Source organism: Megalops cyprinoides, chromosome 4, assembly GCF_013368585.1.
Source record: "Megalops cyprinoides isolate fMegCyp1 chromosome 4, fMegCyp1.pri, whole genome shotgun sequence".
Taxonomy (NCBI): domain Eukaryota; kingdom Metazoa; phylum Chordata; class Actinopteri; order Elopiformes; family Megalopidae; genus Megalops; species Megalops cyprinoides.
In genome coordinates, this window is record NC_050586.1 from 11,671,311 (window position 1) to 11,692,418 (window position 21,108).

A 21,108-nucleotide genomic window follows, 5' to 3' on the forward strand; every position below is an offset into this window, starting at 1 on the left:
CACATTCCTAACGACGGATTTCACCAACCGACGCGATGTGCATATTTCCCTTTACATGCGCGAAAGCCGGCATTTCACGGTTATATAGGAAATGTCCGCACTGATTTGGCAATCGTCACACAATAGCGCTGTCGATCGGAACACAACATAAATCCCTACAACCATTTATGTTCTTTCTCCCACATTTTGTCAAAGTGAACAGGTCGGTCCATATGTGATATACAAATGAAATGTGGCGCTAAAGTGCAATGCCAACGCTAAGTTGCATCGTCACACATGTTTTTTTTTTCTTTAAAGCAATGAATTATAACACGTAATTCCTAATCGCCTGCAATATGGCCTACATTCCCTGCATCACAGACTCTAAAATGTATTTTTCATTTAATTAATTCTCCATTAATATAACGGAGAGCAGGTATCTTTGAAAATACCAGTTGTCTGAATTATTTCACCAGCTGACGACACAATTTCAACAACAGAGAGAAGGAGCAAGATAGACAGAGAGAGAGAGAGAAAGAAAGGAAAATTTCATTCTTGGTTTGTGGCTCACAGAGCGAACAAAGTTGAAAATTAATCACAGTTTCTCTCAGAGAAGACAGCTGTGACAGATTGATGCTGTCCGAAACTTTCGGCAGATGGCAGATGGCTGTACTGTAATGACCTATTGGGCATAAGAGAGAACAATAGTGCGGGCAAGTGTGGCAAGGATAGCTTCATAAAGAGTAATTTCCTTTTGTCAGAACTTAAGATGGCTCCCTACTCTAAGGAACAGGAAAAGGTTTCCCTCTAACCACTCTCCTGTGACATACAGCACTTACACTTTACGAATTTGATGTTTCTAGCGAGGGTAATACGGTCTGTGTTAATGTGTTTAGGTTAATGTGAGGACACTGCATCAAAATGATCTTATATTTACAAATGATGTGTAGGCTTGCAAAATGGCTTCTGGTTTCTAACTGGCTTACATTTCCACAGAAGATCCCATTGTCTCATGGCGTGGTTAGTGGCTTGGTTGATATTTCATTAACATCATCGTTGGCCGGAGGGAGCGTCTTCAGTGTCCGGAGTCAGTCGGCGCTGATCCTCAGCTAGTGTCTGCATGCGACCACAGCAGGGCCGGAAGCAGTGCAGTCTCGGGGGTATGTATGTATTTTCTTTTCCCATCTCAGTAGCTTTTCACATTGACTCCTGGAGAAGCCCTGGCAATTTCTCAAGGCCAGGCATGAATTGAGCTCTCGGAGATGCCTTGATGGGTATCAGTTCCAGCGACAAGGGCCAGACACCTACTGGGGCCAAGCATGACTGGCCAGACAAGATTACTTCACTGCTGGGAGAAAGACAGAGTGAGAGCGGGTGTGAGAAAGGGAGTGAGCACGAGAGAGAGAGAGAGAGAGAAAGAGACAGAGAGGGAGAGAGTGTGTGTGTGTGAGAGAGAGATAGAGAGAGAGATGATGGCCCTGACACTAGGGCCAGCACTGATACCTCCCTGTGTTGTCATATTGTCATACATACCTGCAGATCCTATCCTGGTGAGCCACAGCCAAGCAAATGTTGTGATGATAGTATTGTTCTATTCCCGTTGGAAAACCAAAGATAGGTGTATGTAAGTGATGCAGCTGACAAACACTGGAATAAAATGTGTTTAATCTTCGAAAGCAATGTGATAACAGATGGTGGTTGACTGTACGTGGTCAGATGAGTCTGGATGATGTTTTGGACCTTAAATTTCCTGGATTGTTAATGTACCCAAAGCTTTCTTTTTTGGTATTTCGGCTCCCCAAAAAACAGAACAGTAAAACTGAGGAGGACTGGGATGCCAACATGAAAGAAGTGCAATGTATATGGCAGAATTATGTACTGAACTTGTATCTATGAGGGGTAGAGAGACTTTAAATTTTAATGGCATGGACCAACCTATTGCATTTATATGGTTATGTGGATGTTGGTATCATGATGGTGTCCATCTCAAGTATTCTCACTGACAATCTGTTAACTCTACAAGCAATAGTTAGTGCATGCACTGTGATTGCTCAACAGGTATTGTCTCACTGAATGATTTCATTTCATCATTAGTCCCACATGAAACAGGTTTTGAACTGTGACCAACATTACCACAGGATTCTGTCAAGTGGTTCCACCAAGATAGCTCCCTATACTGGTACTCCCCTTAAGCTGAAAGCAAAAAGAATGCATTTGTAAGAATGTAATGATATTGAAATGTATCCTTCTGTGGGAAAACCTGAAAACCAAATGTCAAAATTCACCCAACAATATATTTTTAATGCTATTGCCACAAGCACTGCTGAAACATGTTTTGCGGGATTTCCCCATTTTTAATTAGTGCAAATACAAAGGCTGGTTCAGTTGTGGGGATGTGCAGCATTTCTCACCAGTAGCGTGTCAGTCTTTTCATTTCTGTTGACAGCTGTGCCCCAAACTGAGACAGCATCTGTGAATTTCGTTGCGAAATCAAGAGCACTGGGTGGTTCACCCACTCAGTTAGGGTGTAGTAACAAGTAAGTCTCTCCTCTGCTGTGTTTCCATACGATGCATATTTCATTGCAGTGCATGCTTGCCTCCAGATGCATGCAAGGCTGGCTCAGTGAGGCAGGCCTGATAAAACCCTGGGAAGTCTATTCAACCTATCCAAGAGTATCTACATGATGAATGGTAATAAATTACCTGGAAATGACCTCTTCTGACTTTACTTCTGCACAGCTGGAGTGACAGGTCGAATATCACATGTGGTCTTTTTTGTCTTCATTTTGCAATTTGGTCAGAAGGATCATGTTATTTCACCTTGGACAAAATTAGAACAAATCAAAGACTAGGGTCTTTAAGACATTCTCTCTCTCAAAAATATTAATTTGAAACACTCCATAGAATTGTTTGTTGGTAAGACAGCATTGCATCATAAAAAAGCCTGTAAATGAAGCTTTGTGGAGCATGTGATCTGATCATTGAAATAACGTACTGAAAACACATCTGAAAATCAAGAGCTGTGGGTCAATAGCATGTTTAGTGTTAAATATTTTCTTCAGAATACAAAGAAATCTTGGCCAAACCCAGTTTTAACTGGATTCTACTGTACTTGCACTTTACAAATTTGCTGAGAGCCATCAGCACACAAAACAAAGGTGTAATTTTCTCATGCATGTCTTGGGGTTGCATGTAGGCTTAATTATCTCGACAGGGTTGCAATTTGAGCGCGGTGGGAGGACCATAATCAAAACAAAAGAAAACAAACAATGGAAAACAATGAGTGGGCCTGGGAAGAATTTCCCAAGACAGGGTGAAAATTCTAGGAGCGGCGGTCTTGGTTCTTTTGTGCAAAGGGTCAAAAGCGTTCAATCTCATGCTTTTGCGGGGCCACAGAGGAACGGGTTGTTATGGATGTCACAACATTGGTTACAGATGAACGCAGCAGGCGCTGCTGAGATACACACGAGACAGCCATGCCGGGACAGAAACATTAGTTTATTTATGATTGCATTGGCGCTCAAGCTTAAAATCAATCCCAGTGTGAGATTACTCTGCAGAGCAGGGCTCCAGTGGCAAGCCTTTGTGGAAGACAAAGTTAATTCTTAACCCCAGCAGTGCAAAGGAGTGGTGTGAAGGTGGGGGTGGGGGTGGGGGGGCGCATTGTGTAGTTAGGTGGGGTAGGGAATGAGAGGACTAAAGCACAACACAGACTGACAATAAATTTTTTTGTCAGCATAAAAGCACCAGAGGATGCATGCCTTCCACATACACCAGGCCCTTTAAAGAGCATGCAACAGAGAGGGAAAATCATCCACATCTGCATAAACACCTGACTCCTTTAATGGCACTCAGTAGTGAAAATGAGGAGCCAGAATGAATTCTGTGTGTAGCATGATTGACTTAGGAGTCTGACACAGAATAATGTATTTGTCAGGGGCAATCTTTGACGATTTGGTTGATACTGTGGAGGAGTTCCTTTACTATGTGTGAACTGAGATTATATACAAAAGAGCCTTTCAATCTGCTGTGCAGGCCCGGGGGATTATCTCAGAGTCAAGGAGAGCTGCAGTGGCCGAGTTTTCCTTTCTTTCCTTCTTTCTTTCTAGGCAAATAAGAGGGCAGATGAAACGAAAAAATAGCGGCAAAGGCAGTAAAGGCCCCATGACCGCAGCGCGAGGAGGCCTGCCATAAGTGATAACAAAAACAGATTAAATTGCAAGCGATTTTTATCCGAATGCTTATGCCAAACGGCAAACATCCGTGCAAGGATGGGGGGGGGGGATAAGCTGACAAGACTGGCAGTCGCGGAGCTAAGCAGACAGACGGTTGGGTGGGCTGACGTGTGTTCCACTCAGGGGCAGGAAAAGACAAAGCAATATGCGGCGGAAGCTGTCCTCACGGAAGCCACGCTCCCCTTGTGTATCACGGGGAAGCGAGAGCTTAATCTCAAGGTTACCTGAATCCGGTGCATCACGACCAATTTTCCCCCGGCGTCCGCACCAATGTCCTCCGCTCTCTGAGGGGCCGGGTGACTTTGAGAGCCAGCCGGCCGACCCGAGTGCGGCGCTGCTTCGGTCTGTGCGGCGTTGTGTGGTCTCGCCTCGTGGTCGAACAGAACACATGAGAGTGCGGGCTCCGTCAGGCTATCAGCTGTCCTGCATCACGGAGGCTAATTCCCTTTGATTTTCTCAGCTCTGTGCATTTCACAGCATCTTCTCAAGACGGGATGACATGGCAGTGAAATGATAAATACTCTTGGAAATACACAGAATAGCAGAGGACATATTGAGGTGAGTGATGGATGGATTCAGCACCACCCGAGGCAATGCAGAGTTTCCCCCTCACACCATAAGTATTTTACATGTTTTTGACACTCACTCTTTATCCCTCGGTCTCTGATGCCCTGTTAGACTGCACAATTTCCACCGTGCCCTTGTATGTCCTGGTTCCCCTTGAATTCAAGCATCCACTAATTGCTGACACAGGCTGTCACAGTGAATGTGGCAGAAATCTGCACCTCACCTTTTTCAAATTGTCGCTCCATGTAAAGAATGGGAGGAAACACATTTGCTTCATTTTTTTTCCCTTTTTTGCTGCATCATTGCAAACAGGAGACCAGCTGCCAAGTGTGCAGTGAAATTCCATCACTAAGACAGGGTAATAGCATTTTACAGGATGTCTTACAGGAGCAGAGACACATTCATAAAGCTTTGGTGCCTTATGAAAGACTAAATGTTTGTCAGCCACTGCTCATAAGTCAAATATTGATCGTTGGGGAAAAGTGAAAAGCACTGCACAGAGAAAATGGAAAATTTTTTCTGGAAGGGGGCTTTCTCTGTATGTGCGTTTACTCACTTATGGAGCCAAACCTGCAAAGCGGTAGAATACATGGTGTTTTCTCAGCCAGAACATAGGCAGACGGCAACAAAACAATTTCATAAATTCATTATTCCCTCTCGCCCTCCCTCTGATGAAAACATGAATGGCAGTGTATTGTGTTACGGAGGTAACGGCTTTGATCTTTATTCTTTTGCTTAGCTGCACCTTCAGTATGCACTGGAGAGGGGGGACATTGATGGAGACGGACTGAGGGTGCAGGCAGCACCCTTAGGTGTGTCCCCTGTGCCAAAGCTAGTATGCACCTGGCTTCCCCCCCCCAGAGTGACGCAGAAGTGACGGGTTGAAAGAGACCTTTGGTTGTGCTCGCGTTGATGGTGTCATTTGGGAGTTGGGAAGAGCGAGTGTTTGCCCGTTGAAAAGTCTTAGAACAAAGAGTGAGAGAAACCTGCCCAGAGGGGCAACAAAGTGTTTTTACAGAGTGCCCTATTTTCTGGCACTGTGAGACTAATAAGCCTTGCCACCAGCTACCTTATCTAAGGAGGTGGGCGTACAGACAAGGAAGTAACCCCACAAGAGGTGAATATATCTTTGATTATGATTAAGTTTCCTGTCTGAAAAATGCCAGAAGCACAAGCTAGGCTGTAGCATTACTTTTTGTGCGTTTTCTAATCAGTAAACTGATTTGGACAGTGGCAGCCAGATAGATAGCAAGTGAGACAGATGAGTTTTTCGATCGTTCATAGTGTATAAACCTTACCCATTATTTTCTAGATATTTTATTTTTGTATTGTATTTGTACATATACACATTTGTCTATTTGCTGCATTATTTTCAATCCTGGGTCATTACCAGCATATGATTTTTGAACCATTTTGTTTGTTTTGAGGCCTACCAGTACATGTAACTATTTAACCCCCTGATATGAATGGGGTGTTAATCGGTTGGGCTACCAGGATAGGTAAGAGATGTGGAGTAAATGCAAACCACTATCCTTTGCTTCATTTTATACTCATGGCAACAGTGCAACACCAAATGAGCAAGCAGGACTCCCTTAAATGTTTTTATTCCCTCGCTGTGTAGTAAACTAATTACATTTCTGGATACCATGTGACATTCTCGGACTTGGGGGCGCAATCCAGGGCTGAACAGGTGCAAAATTTTTCCTCTTCACTTGTTGATCGACATTTGAATTGCTATTGTCAGGCGACTCCTGCTGTACCTCAATGCCGGAGTGCCACCAGTAGTTGCTCATTTATTCTCTCTACGTGGGGCCTGACAGAACCTTAAAAAGACTTTCACTCCTGTGTTATTCCTCAAAGAAGGCCCGCGTCTGGGCAGTGAATTGCACGCAGCGGGCTGGCCCTGACACCGGACGTGGCGCTCCTCCATGCAGGTTGGCTTCCCTTTTCATCCCTAACAGCTGCAGAAAGAAAGGCTGCTGTCGGGGGAGTCCGCCGTGTTTTTTTTCTTCCTTTCCACCCAAGTGATCAGGTACGGTGCGGCATCCAGACGGCTCCGCTCTGCAAACGCCCCCTCCGCCCATTCTACTCAAACAGAGGTGAACAGGTGAACAGGCAGAGCTGTTCTTTTCAGATGAAACGAGGCTGGCACCCATGCTCAGCTTGCGGGCTTATTAAACCAGGGGAAATTGCCATCCGAACACGGGGACAAAAAAATAAATAAATAAATAAATAGCACATTGATACATCACAAAGCAGGAGATGGGAAAAGTAAATAATAAAAAAAAAGAAAAACATAGGTGAAAGGGGTCGTTTGAAATCTCTCAGGGGTCTCCTGAAACAAGACTCAGTTTGCCAGCTGAGCATTGCATAGGCATTCACAAACTTATGATCCATAGTTGTGCTATCAATCAACACTAGCAATTAATTAAAGACAATATAATGCACATATTTATCCCTCCTCCCCTATCCGCTCATTTAATTATGACACAGTGGCATTGTGTTTTCAAAACAGTTTTCAGTATACAAATGGAATGTCCTTATTGCTGTCTGACGAATTAAATAAAATATTCATGATAACAATTATCATGATAAATACTGGTAATATTATGATACAAAAACAGAAAGGGAAAAGGCTGCAAGGTAGAGATAAATTAGAGAGAGTGTAGGGTAGATGGAAAACTAATTAAGTAAAGCCTAAGCAAAAAAGCTGAAACTGAGGGACACTTTAAAATGAGAGAAACAGAAATGCCTCCAAATCTAAATCTCCTGGCTGGGCGCTTAACAGATAAGCAGTTGGGGAAACACACATTAAGGTAATTTGTAACAGTGACTACTGGTGAACAGTATTTAGTTAGGAAAGAGGGACTGCTGAGGGAGACTGAGGAAATGCTTTTGAAGTTTGGAGTTAAAGGAGGTGTATAAAAGCATTAATATATTGTGGACAGAGACAGATGGCCAAAAAAACGGAGAAAAAAACCCTTCACTGCCTGGCAATAGTTGCATATTTCCCTGCATTTTAGCAGAGCGGTTCCATAGACGGGGATGTCAGCAGTCACACACCCAGAACGAGAGAAGGAGTCAGCTTGCTGCAAACGGAAACCTCAAGGGGAATCCATTTCACAGACAAGGTCTGACAGAAATGTTAAAGTACTGGACCTCTTCATCCCTGAATTGATCATATAAAACACAAAATGAGAGACAGACAAGAGGACACCGCAGAAGGAGCACATTCATCTTCAGGAAAGCATGCAGAGTTGACAAGGCCTTGTCTTTCCCACTGCATCGGAGGCTGGTGAAGTGCTGTACAGTAAAGGCGGCTCTTCTGATCTTGAGTAGGAGAAGGCCTTGAGCATGTGGTCTCGTAACATTGGAACAAATACACATGAAACACACATACATTCATGTACACACACATTTATATACATGTACACACATGCAATCATGCATACACATTTTCATACCTCCACTCAGACAAATATACAACCTGTCATATACACACACACACACGCATATATGTGCATGCAGTCATACATGGTACAGGTTTTGAATTTGTTCTGGGCTAGGATGTATCTCAGTGCTGGCTAACGGAATGGACATGGAGACTGCTGTAATTATATGCTGTTATTGCTGTCTGAGATCCAGGTTCTGTCTACCAGACACAGTTAAAGACACAGAGACAAACTTCAACAGGTCAGTTTAATTGGATTCCTGCCCTAAAACTCTGGACTTTTCTCTTAATCTCAGCTCACTGGAGCATGAGGCAACTACTGATGTTTCCCAGAGCCATGGCATCCAGACACAGACAGCCTTTGGAAAACACTGCTTTGGTTCAGTAAGTCACAGATGAATACTGCTTTCTTGACTTTTAACAGATGTACTGGTTCCAGAGAAATGCAATCTATTTCACGGGCCTTCCCGATATCTGATTGTGAACACAGTGAGTCTCAACAGGGGAGAGATGAACGTGTTGAACACTAATGGCATCTGACCTCCGCCCCTCTTCTCCTCCCTTCTGCTCATCAGTGACCAATGAGAACACAACCCCTCCGGCAACTTTTCTCAATGATACGTGGAGCTGTTCAACTCGGGCAACTCCGAACCTCATGCCGAAGCATTCAGCAGCGTTCCCTTCCTCAGATCCTTCACATCAGATCATATAATAAATCAATCAAAAGATGTCCAAGGCTAAGGCAAAAGAAGACGCTTTTTTTTCCCCACTGACTTGGCTTAAGCATGCATATGTGTGTGCCTGTGCAACATTTGTGTGCACTAATTTCCATATTTTTATACCTTTAGAGAACCGAAAAAGGAACAAGGAATGGCTGTGTTCCCAAAATCTTATGCTTAAAGCAGCCAGTAAAGACATGCCCCCCCCTGTCATGGGGAATTTCCATATTACGCGTGCACATATTGCAACAGGAAAATGAATCATATGTTTGAAATCACAGTGTCTTGTAGTGTTATAGCTATCACTCCTCATTGTGATATACACATAGCCATATGTTGGCATTAACTCACTTATGACAGTTGAAATGATCTATACGTGTTATTACAGTGTTATATTGCAGTGAAGGTGCTAATGAGATTTACGCTGCTGGCATACTGAGCTTCCTTGGGGCGTGTTTACCATACATGTGGGTATGTAGACATGTTTGCTTGTTTTAATGGTAAGTCTGCGTGTTCTTGCATGGCTGTATGTATGACTGCACATCAATGTACATTGTAGTCTTGTTATCTAGTATAACAGAAATATTACAGTCATGATGCTGACTTAATATTAATACACAATGTCTTTCAGTATCTGGGTACTTCTCTGGGAGGGCTCTTTGCAATGGAATAGGAAAAAGACAGTGAGAGATATATACTGTGTATATACAGAGAGAAATAAAAATACTTAGATACGGATCCAGAAGTGTAAATGTGCTGCATGAGGAGGTAAGTGAGGAAATTTCATTTGTTTATGCTGGTTATATCATGATATTTATCCCAAAAATTGCAATTGAACTGCATCTGTGTAAATAAAAATCTTACACACACACACAGATATAGTTAGGAGAGGATAGTTAAAGACCCAAGCTAAAGATCTATGCAATATATAGAGTACCAAGGCTGTGTGACCCCTCCTTGATGGCTGAATTCTTGAAGGGGTTCAAGAATTGATTGACCCAATGAATGTTTTAAATCAGACAGATATCACATCACAGGACAGTATGACAGAGAGGTACCCTAAAGTGAATCTGAACAGTTTCTGTTGAAGAACTGTGTTTTCCTGTACTGGAGTCTCCATGTGATCACAAGCCTGCAGCGGGCAGCTGGTTGCACTTGCCTCACTTCTTGTACAGTAAAGTTAGTGTGTGTGTCTGGGGAGCTAATTAAAATTGCCGTTGGGGGTCAGGCTGTTGACTCTCTTCCATAAACTCATGCATGAGGACACACTGTCTAAACTCGCAAACTGTGAAGGCAGCGCACGTGGTAACATGATGGGAGGTCTACATTATTTACCACATTTGTAGATTTTTGAATGAGACTGAATCTGTGACAAGCAGCTTGGAGTGACTGTGACTTTCCGAGCCACTGGCACAGGTAGGCAGAGGAGAGGAGTCACCAAACAGCCACGTCCAGAAAGGTAGAACAGCAGCCTCACTATGCTGCTTTTCAGCTCCACTGCAGCTTACCTGACAACTCTGCACAGAATAACAACCCCCTCTCTCTGCCTGGATGTGCTTTGAAAGAACCATAGAGGACATACTACTCAGTTGCTGAGAAATTGGAACATGAGATAACAATTTCCTATGCAACCTTTGACCTTTGTTGTATGTATTACTGAACTTATACCTAAATATGGGCATTGACATAACTCAGCAAAAAATGCAAAGAGTAGGAGTTTATGGGTTGATTTGCACTATAGAAAAAATATTACTCGTTACATTTTGCCATCTGATAGTTGGTAGTCTATGTATATTTATGACCTGTTGAGCTTCCTGTGGAACAAATCTTTCAGGCCCACCAGAATCAGTTTATTTTAATTGCACGCCATGACTGTAAAAGATTCACGCTCGCCGTGTGCAAAGTAACTCAAGTAAATCGTGTTTAAGACAGATATAATACACTTTACTTGGTCTGTAAATCACTGGCACATAAAAAACACACGCAGCCTAGCGCCCCCTGCTGAAAAGGAGTTGCAGCACTGTCCTGCAGCACAGATTGCCCAGGTTTTCCTCGATGACTGTCATCTCTCCGTTACTGAGGCGGTGTTCCACGTTTACGAGAGAAGAGTGTAACTGAGAGCTCTTTCCCCTTGTTTTGGATTGGCTGTGCAGCCCTGGGGATTCAAGCTGGGAATGAAGAGATAACATCCATCTGTTCCTCTGGAGGGCAGGGGATGGTGCGGCACAGAAAGGCCCCAACCCAATCTTTGTCATTGAGATGAGACCCGGTGATGCCACGGAAATCACATCCTGGCTTTTTGACTGGCAATTACTATTTATGAATTCTACTCGGGCTGACGAAGAGGTCCATCTTTACATAATTATTTCTTTTTTTTTTGCCATAAAACGGCATGGAAACATTTCTTGAGGGCTGCGTTGGAGGCACGAAAGAAATAAGCGTCAGTTTTTATTCTGCATTCCCTGTAACGACAGTGTCTCGTGTGGGGCGGGTTTATTGTCAGGTACTTATTCGCCAGTGGTCAGGCATCGCTCCTTGTATAGCTATTTAAAATTTCATTACACTGTCGCCTTGAGTTACAGTGCACAGCGAAATAATGAGGGCGTATGGGAGGCTCTATTGATTCACTCCCTCGTATTGTCAATCATGCAGCTGCTGCAATCCCCGTAATGCAGTGAGGCCGCAGAACCACCAGATGGCTGCCCTGAACTTGGTATCACATTAAGCTATTAATAAGGTGATAAGGTGCAAGTTAAACCCATTACTAATTTACCACTGAACTTTGTATATGTTGGAGGGGTTCAGATGATGAATCCATTTAGGAGGGATGAAAAATCTATGGAAAATTGCCCTCCGTTGTGTGCCGTAATTTCTCACGGCTGGTGCTGAAGGTGTCTGACGTGACTGCACAGGCATTTCAAAGGCCTCCTTCTTCTGGAAGTCATGAAGAATTCATGACCAAAAGGAATAATGAAGTTGTGACCAGGGCAAACAAGCAATAGGGGGCAAGCTGATGTCACCGGCTTTATTATCGTAATGAGCCACAACTCAAGTGCAGACTGAGGAAGATGGAGACTCAGTGAGACATGCAGTCATTCCTTAGGGACCCTGAGATGTCAGAATGTCAAATAATGCTCTTTCCACAATCCCATAGGAGGGAAGCATAATTTTTGGTGGAGGAGCACCTTTTTTAGGGGTTAGGTGTTTTATAACATTAATAAAATGCTATATTCAGAAAAAATGAGGTGATAACTAATCAAGAACGTTAAACTAAGTAAAGCTTACACGTTGTGCACAGGCGAAATCCTCTGGGGAAATCCACTGACTCCTTCCATTTGTTCACAACACATCTGGTCTAAACCTTTATGTAATCTGGCCACAAATCAAATCAAGAGGTTTCTAGCTCCTTGTCTCTGTTGAAGAGCAACCAACCCACTAGCTTACTGTGCAGTGAGCATATTTTCTCTTAAAAGATGCCACGGTGTTATTTTAGGCATGGCATGGGTCAAATAAAAATACCATGGTGCTCTTAGTTGAATTTCTTTATTTTTGTTGCTGTTGTCTCTTCAGCTAACAAATCATATATTGCATTCCATGATATCCAGCTGGCTGAGAAAAATTACCTTCATTGGCTACATGTATTTTAGTTAACACAGCAGTCATGTCTAAAATTGCATAAACAATAATAACACATCTCATGATCAGTGCTTCTTCAGATACCATTTGTCAGTGTTTATTTGCAAAAGCTCATTTGCATCACATATACAGCAGGTATGATCATTCACTGCAGGGATGCTTGGACAAACTTCTCACAAAATTCTGTGCTGTTTGCTAACTGCCTCTCAGCTTATTAACAATTTCTATTGCGAGCTGTTTATGTACCTTTCTAATTACCATAGCAGATTACCAATTATTTTATTGTGATAGAGTGTGGCGGACCGGTCAATGGAACTCTTGCCTTTTATCCCAACCCCTGTGGTCACTGAAAGCTCTGGCATTTTGAGCTTCTCCCTCACAGGAACACACTTACGATAGTTTCAATGTGCATTTGCACATTTGTGACTAAATGGGAAAATTCACACTAAGAGCAGCCAGCCTCCCTCAACAGGAAGGAGCAGAGTGCAAGGTGATTTATTCTCTGTCTGTTTCAAAGGCTGCCTTTGGTGAGAAAAGAAAAGAAAAAAACAACAACAACATAAACACACATAAAATTGTGTGAATCATGCTGACAAATTTCGGCGCTCGGGTGTGTTCACCAGCTCCCAGGTGCAAAGAATTCTGCTGTGGTGTGCGGGAAGAGACGGGGCCACGGAGATGCAATCAGACAGCCAGCCAACACAGCAGCAGGCTATGCCTGGCTCGGACCTGTCCCCAACCTGCCCTGCATAGGATGTCACCCCTGTTCGGCAGGAAAACACCTCTCCCCTCTCCGTGCTTCAATTCCCTGCCCGGGTGTTGGCGCTGTCAGATAATAAGCAGCTATCGGCGGGTGAATCGCCTGCTCTGAAATTGCCTTTCATATGGAGCCAGGCCTGGTGGCGAGGTGGGACGCCTCTCACCATCCTGGCCTTGGATCAGCAGTGCTCTCAGATCCCTCTGATTGGGCCAGCACAGCACTGCTGCAGTGCCATCTGCACCCCCGACTCCCCCGACCCCCCTCCGCCCAAGAAACCCCGGTGGAAAGATATCGCAGAGGCCTGGAAACCAGCACGGAGTTATCTCAACACAGCAAAGACCCGTGAGGGGACGGCAACCATGATAACCTTCCTGTACGCTTGCCACACCGGCTCTACCTCAACACTGTCCATTTCTTTATGGCAGGGATTTACGGAGAGATATGGATTCACAGAGAGATATGACAACGTATGAATTTGATCTGAACATACCCTATGGATAGAAAATAAAAAAAGCTTGAACAGGAATATAGCTTGCTACTAATATCTGGCTAGCTGGACAGCTAATATCCTCAGAAGCCCAGTTTTTTTTCCAATGTAGTGCCTAAACATTGGTTAGCTAAATGCCAGTTCCATTTTGAAATTAATTATCCAGTAATAATTACTAACAAAAAGTTGCTCATATCCAGCATGTAACTTTTGCACATCTTCAAATTTCACTGCAGTAGTTGAGAACATCATATATTGAGTACATCAGTCACTGTTCATAACGGTTTAAAATAAATCAGTGGAGGCACAGAATAGGTTTACCCTCTATATTAATATCTATATTAATCTCAGTGTCATATGAATGCTTCCCTGTCAAAAGAAGTTCTTTTCGAAATATTGTGGTGTCTTTCTACTGAGTCTCAAAATGTACCATCGCTATCCAAAAAAAGGCTTGACCGTAGTTATTCCAGCTTTTTCCAATAATGTGATCATTTTCTGTACCCCCTAAGTACCCCTATTTACTGTACAACATATAAGGTTCAAAATGAGAAAATAACCACCATTTGGCATGAACCACTGCGATCTAGGAGCATACTGAGTAGGAATTCCAGCCTCAGTAAAATCACAATATAACTACTCCCTGTACCATATAAAGCTGAAGAATTATGGTGAGCACAGCAGAGGCTTAGAGGTCGTTAACAATGCTATTTGTCAATGAGAAGCAGACCCGGAAGTGGCTTAATTGATTTGCTTCTTGAGGCTGCCCTTTTGCAATCTAAATATTTGTCTTCCGGATCACCATGATCTTTGCTTATCTTTAGCTCGATGTAGTTTGGAAGATAACTTGTGGCACTCTTTCCGATGTACCATTCGTCATCATGTGTACATTTTCCATGGTGCCTGTGGTTTAAAAACTGCGAAGTGGATAGAATAAATGTTAACGCTAATAGCTTTGAGCTACAAAGTGCAGTGGTCTACCTCTTAAAACGTGAAAAAAGAGGTTACAGCACCTCACCACCCACTCTTTATTGCACTGAGGCTGAAATCAACTTTCGTCTCTATATAAGTGCAGAAGCGATGACATCTAAATCCATAGTCTATTTGGTAAGAGCAATAGAGGCTCACTCAAATCATTACCACTGCTTGCCCATAAATGAGCTCTGTTCTTTCCCACTCCATAACAAATCACTCTACATATCCATCACCCAAACCAAATGTGCCATCCTTGTTATTTTCCAATTGATAACGGGGAGAGGAAATAATTTAGTCATCATAGTGGAATTAAATAGCAACACCCAGATTAAATAGCACACATTGGAAAACATTATCATTCACAGCGCAAGTGTCCCACAAAGCTCGAAGTGCAAATCATTTTTTAATGATCCCAACAATATCACCTCACACATTTCATCTTCAGGCATACAGAGAGAGAGAGAGCTTCGGAAATTGATTTTTAAGACTTTCCAGCAAGCGGAACAGCAAGTAACTTGAAAATTGTAGTTTTTGAAATTCAGCAAGTGTTTCCTTCAGCTCCCTTTGAACATTTCCCATAGTTATATTTCACCATTGCTGGTACCCTGGTGGAGCATCTATGCCAGAACCTTCATGGTGCTTTTGATTGTACTGGGCTACATTATGATGGAGTGACACCAAACACAACCGTTCTTCCTGCTGTGCGCTATTATCTTGATCAAAATACATTATCTCTTATCAAAATGCAACAGAGTAGCAGATAGTATAGTAGCTCTGCAGTAACAGTTGAAATATCTCCCCCACGTTATGATGCTGTGGTCATTACATTTGTGTTAGGATGCTAGCATATTTCGTAGCTCCACACTGAGAGCCCTTCTGCATTCAGCAGCATATAATGACTGCAGAAGAACACGTGCTTCCCAAACATTTGACAGTCGGCAAAAAAGAACATTACTGGCCTTTCAACCAACATAACGTGGTGACAAATAATACCTCTTTACTTATTTTTAGGTGATCTCTGAGGAGATGATGGCAAAAAAATGCCACACCATCATTGCATCAGAGGAAGAACGCCCAGGGACTGATGAGGCTCACTGTTTCTTAAATTCAAACATGTAGTCTCCCTGATCTCTGTAGGAGTTCCTAAATCGGTTGAAGGCCTTTTTAGCACGTTTATGCTTGCATACCAGAATATTAATGCTCACACTGGAGCATTCAACTAACGAGGATACCCAGCTACAAATCCCCTGTGTGGACAGACAAAACTAAGAACAGAAGATTAACAGCAGCATTTGAAGAGGTCCTCCACATTTAATACAAGGATTCAGGGCTCTTCTGTTGGCAGAGGTGTCCAAAACCCAGTGCACCTCCTGCAAGTGTCTCTGGTACTATTTGCATGGTTTCTCTTAGTGACAGCAAACCCTGTGTCTGGGATATTTGCGTCAGCTCTCATAATAGAATAGAATCTGATGAACATCATTGTAGTTTTGGAAAAGTGTGGCTAAAATGACTTTTTTTAAATAAATGAAGGCGGAAAACGTATTACCACCACCTGGTTTCCTCTGCCTTTAATGAATGCAAGATCCCTATCAATGAAACAGTACAGTAACTCAAGGTTGTAAGCCACAATGAAGTGCAGCAAAGGTGGGAACGTTGAATGATGGCACTTTTCAAATAGAGCATCCTTCATTTTCATGATATTTCACAAAGATCTTTTTAACAGAGTGAAAATCAAGTCACTGCTGCTTGAAGTGAATATAGTAATGAAAAAAAAACATAAAGCAAAAACCATAAGGATGATTACTCAAATTCTGCCACCACCAGTGTGCTTGGGGATGCAGAAAACAACCTTCATTCAGAGGCTTAATCCATTACCGGTTGATATATTTTCACATCTGTGTGCTTGTGCTTCATTGTAATTATTTGTATATGTAAATGAAAGACATAGGTTCATTTTTGATATCAATATCAAAATACCAATAATAACCAAGAAATCCTGTGCTGGAAGCAACAGTGAGGAGTTTGAACACTGAAAAAATTGGACCCCAGTATCAACACTAGTAAGTTTGCCATGATGACCTTGAAATGAGCAGGTCTTTGTATTACAGAGTAGTTTATTGAACCAGTGGATTTCTAGTTTGTTCTCTTTCTATAAATGCCTCAGACAGCTACAAAAAACCCTGTAAACAAGCAGCTGTACTGTTATTTCAGTTTTGTAGCAGCTACAGTGCCATCAGGGAAGAAAAAAAATAATTTTCCACCAGATACTGCATTGTGTTGCATTTAATGTGTTTTTTTGAACAGCCAATATACAGTATGCACATACCCTGCTCTTTCAGAGCCATTCAGACATCTGCCATCTTTGGAAAACGTGAAGGTCGCTATTCATGACAGCAGACAATACACCCAGCCGTAAATCACTAAAGAAATATGAAGGAAACCAGATCTCAAAGAAAAATAAAAGCTCTCACTGTGAAAACCACAACCACACATCATTTTCATGGTGGTGTTCCAAATAGTGAAAAAACAGACAAAAGCCCCCACACTAGCCACAGCGCCCCCCCCCCCCCCCCCAATTTATTTCGGATGAGTTATTATTTTGATCTGTAAGTGACTGTCTTCAGATTTCATCATTCTCTGAATACAGTGGTACATTGTGGGCTATACTTTGACTCTTTATTCTCTGCCCTACACACCAAATCCAATATGTATGCAGTAACTTGTTGTGGTGTTCCAGTGACCAATGGGATAATTCACAGTGCTCCATAACCTGACTGACACGGAGTCTGTGCTGTCAGTTATGAGGATGTGGGAGCTGGGGTGAAAGAGCTAAGTGGGGTGCAGCCATATACATGAGGGTTGATGCCAGTAGGGGGTAGATGGTGACCTTTCCTCATGTGGTTGTTACCAGCTCCTGATTACTGCAGCTGGGGAGCTGCAGCAACTGATCCTTGGCCTTTCACCATGTCCTGATTTAGCAGGCTTTCGATTCCCCGCCCCCCCCCCAGTTTCCCAGACCCAGCATTGCAAACCCTGGGATGACAGCACTGGATATGGCGTCTCACATTAGAACTTTCATCTTGGGTCACACGCTCTGCCTCTGTCTATTTCCAACACAGAGCCACCTTTCTCCTTTCTGCAAGAGCCAACACCATGAGGCATTTAGAATCGGAAGAGCCATTTGCTTCACGTTTAGAGTCTCACACCATTTCTAAAGATGTTACATCATTCTTGCTATCCTTTGCGACTGCATTTGTACAGGTCTGATGAATAAAAAAATGAAACAGTTTCCTACTCCCACAGTTATGTTCAGACTATTATCTATTTTTGATTTTTTTTTTTTTTTTGCACACACTCCCACAAAGTGTTACAGTACTAAGAACCTGTACATTCTTCAGTGCCTTTGGTGATAGTGATATCTTGGATGCAAGAAAAGAAAATAAGGAATCTGTCAGTTGCAGATTCACTCCAGGGTTCTGTTGCTTTTATCACATAAGATTGGTTCTTCCTTTCCCTGCTCCCCATCTTTTTTTTTCAATTGAGAGCATTAAAAGCATTAATCTGGATAAGAGTATCATGGGGTTAACTTGGACTGGTTCCCAGCCCTGCGCTTATTGCATTGAAAGTCAAGTCCTCTGACTTGTCTTCAGTTTGCAAAACAAGGACCTGTAATAAGGGAGTAGTTTGTTCCTGCAAATGTTCTTCGGCATATTATTTTAATGCATACTGTATAAACACACACACACAGACACACACATGCATCCACACAGCCATAGCTACAAGGGTCTTTTGGGGTTTCATTTCATGGTTGAACAGTGTGAATGCAAAGAGAGGTCATAATCTGCACCATTCTGAATGACCAGGATCAATCATTTCAGTCTCGTGCGTGTTATAGATTGATGTTTCTGGGAACAGTTAACCTTCGTGCCACCAGGTATTCCAGTATAGAGGATGTCTCAACAGTCATGTGCCATCCAGTCCTAATGGAACGGCTCTAGCAACTTGGTGTTTGTGCTGTTCTGCCTCAGCCAACATTAATCATAGGTAAACGAATGTCTTACGTTAATAAGCAGACTCCAGTTTCAGTAAGTGAAGACCAATAAACAGCTGTCTGCCTACCCATCTGCCAGAGTATAAGGCCACTATAAGCCAGGAGAGACCAAATTTATCTCTTTCAGCTCTCACTTTATAAATAACACACATCACTACAAAAATGACAGTCAGTCATGGTTGGGGAATTCTTTTGTTTCTGTATATTATACAGTGTAAGAAATTGTAGTATGTCAGACATAATGATGCATGGGTTTCCATGGGTTCCAGTTATCATTCTGCCTCATATTTTGCTGGATTAATTGGCTTGGACAGGAATGTAGATCCTATCTTAGGTCATAATTAACTCTTAACTGAAATGTATCTCATTTCTATAGGATCACTGCTTCCAGTATAGGGTTGATCACCCCTGAAAATATAATGCATAAAAAATATATAATATAGTAGACTCCCGATTCTCCAGGCTATAGGCTAGAGAGAAAACATGGCATAGATAATCCACAAATAGCATTGAATATCAGATTGTTAGCTGGAGAGTGACAAATGTATCTAAATACTGCATTCAGAACTTAATTTGCTCACAAGGTAAGCTAACTAGGATTCTCATGTATGTTATTGTACTGTTGTAGGGAGTTTCAGGTAGCATAAATCATTACGTTCCTCTCTGATAATGTCCATTTGAAAGGCTGCAGAGCATTAGACAGACCTCTATTCCAACCATCAACATGTAGAGATTAAAATAATATATAAAAAAAAAAAAAAAAAATTTTATTTATTATAAATTATAAAAATGTAAAAAGCACATAACATAGATTTCAAACCACTAGCATGGTTGATCCGGGTGATCCACAAACAAGGTAATCTGCAGCTAGAAAGTCAGCCCTGTAGCCCAACACACCTGGACTATTATGTAGCTCATAATATAATGGTGATAGCAGAACCTAATTAGATGATCATATGTAGACATTTAATTTTTGAATTTCACATAATTTAAATAATCAATAAATATATACTCGAAATATGACAGTTAAATACCGATCACCCACAGTAAAGGGCACCATGACTGGTGAGTTTGGTTTTATTGACTTTTTTGTGGTCTGGTAAACAATCAAAATCTAATTGATTTACCATTATATTTCTGTCCAGATTTATTTGACTCAGTGTTAATACCCTTTTCACATTTTACTAATTTTAATTCTCTGTGTTACCTGTGTAACTCGTGTGTGCGTGCGCATGTGTGCACAGACACTTCTCTCAATGTGACTGTCCCGTGAACACTGTGCTTGCAAGGCATATAAATTGTCATAATATGAAACAGAGCAATTTCTGCCTTTGGTAGAGTAAATATCCCCAAACCATTTGATCTTCTCTAAATAGGTCCTTTTATATCAATTTCTCATGACCCAGGACACAGATCCAATAGAGAACAAAGATGGAATCAAATCATAGTTCATTTGATCTGTGACAGAGGGTAATACCTAGTCATAAAGTCATAGCTCTAGTGCCATGAAGTATAATTTAGGTTAACTGAAAGGCAGGAAATGATGAGCTGAAAAGCTCTGTAAATGGGCAGGATTCAACCTTTCAAATGATAACAGACAAAGCTGAACTGATATGTATTGACCCTTTGCTGCATCTAGGACTGTGTTCCAAATGGCACACTTGCACCTTTTACACACTTGCCATTAGCACTTGCCCCCAAAATGTCACAAAGTCACATAGTTGAGTGTGTCAGTGAGAGAGGAACTTTTATTGGATCTTGATTACTCTGTTCAACTAAGCATACATGCAAGTACACTTTGTGTTGGTTGGACATCCCAGGATTCCCTTTTTTGCCTATTACCACAGAGTGTGTGTTTGCACTGATTGCTGTTTGTAAATATCCATTTGACCACAGTATTTTACCATTGAGTCCTACTGTATGAACGAATGTGTCTTGCACACACTCACAAAACAGTGCTGTGATTCCAAGTATTAATTAGGCATGATCAGAAAGTAGCACATGATTTCAGTGCTGGCTGGATTTCAATGCTTAGACTAATTTGAAACACCTGTGAACCATTTATGTGGTTACAAAGTGGCTAACTGTAACTATAATGACTGTAGCTTTTTTGCGGCAAAGTCAGATTTACATGCTGTGAAGGAGAGCCTTCACCTTTCCAACAAAACTGTTAATTGTTGAACTGGGAACTTGTTAAATGTCTGTTAATAAGATTTTTGCCTTTCCTATTAATACTTTTTGGTATTTGAGT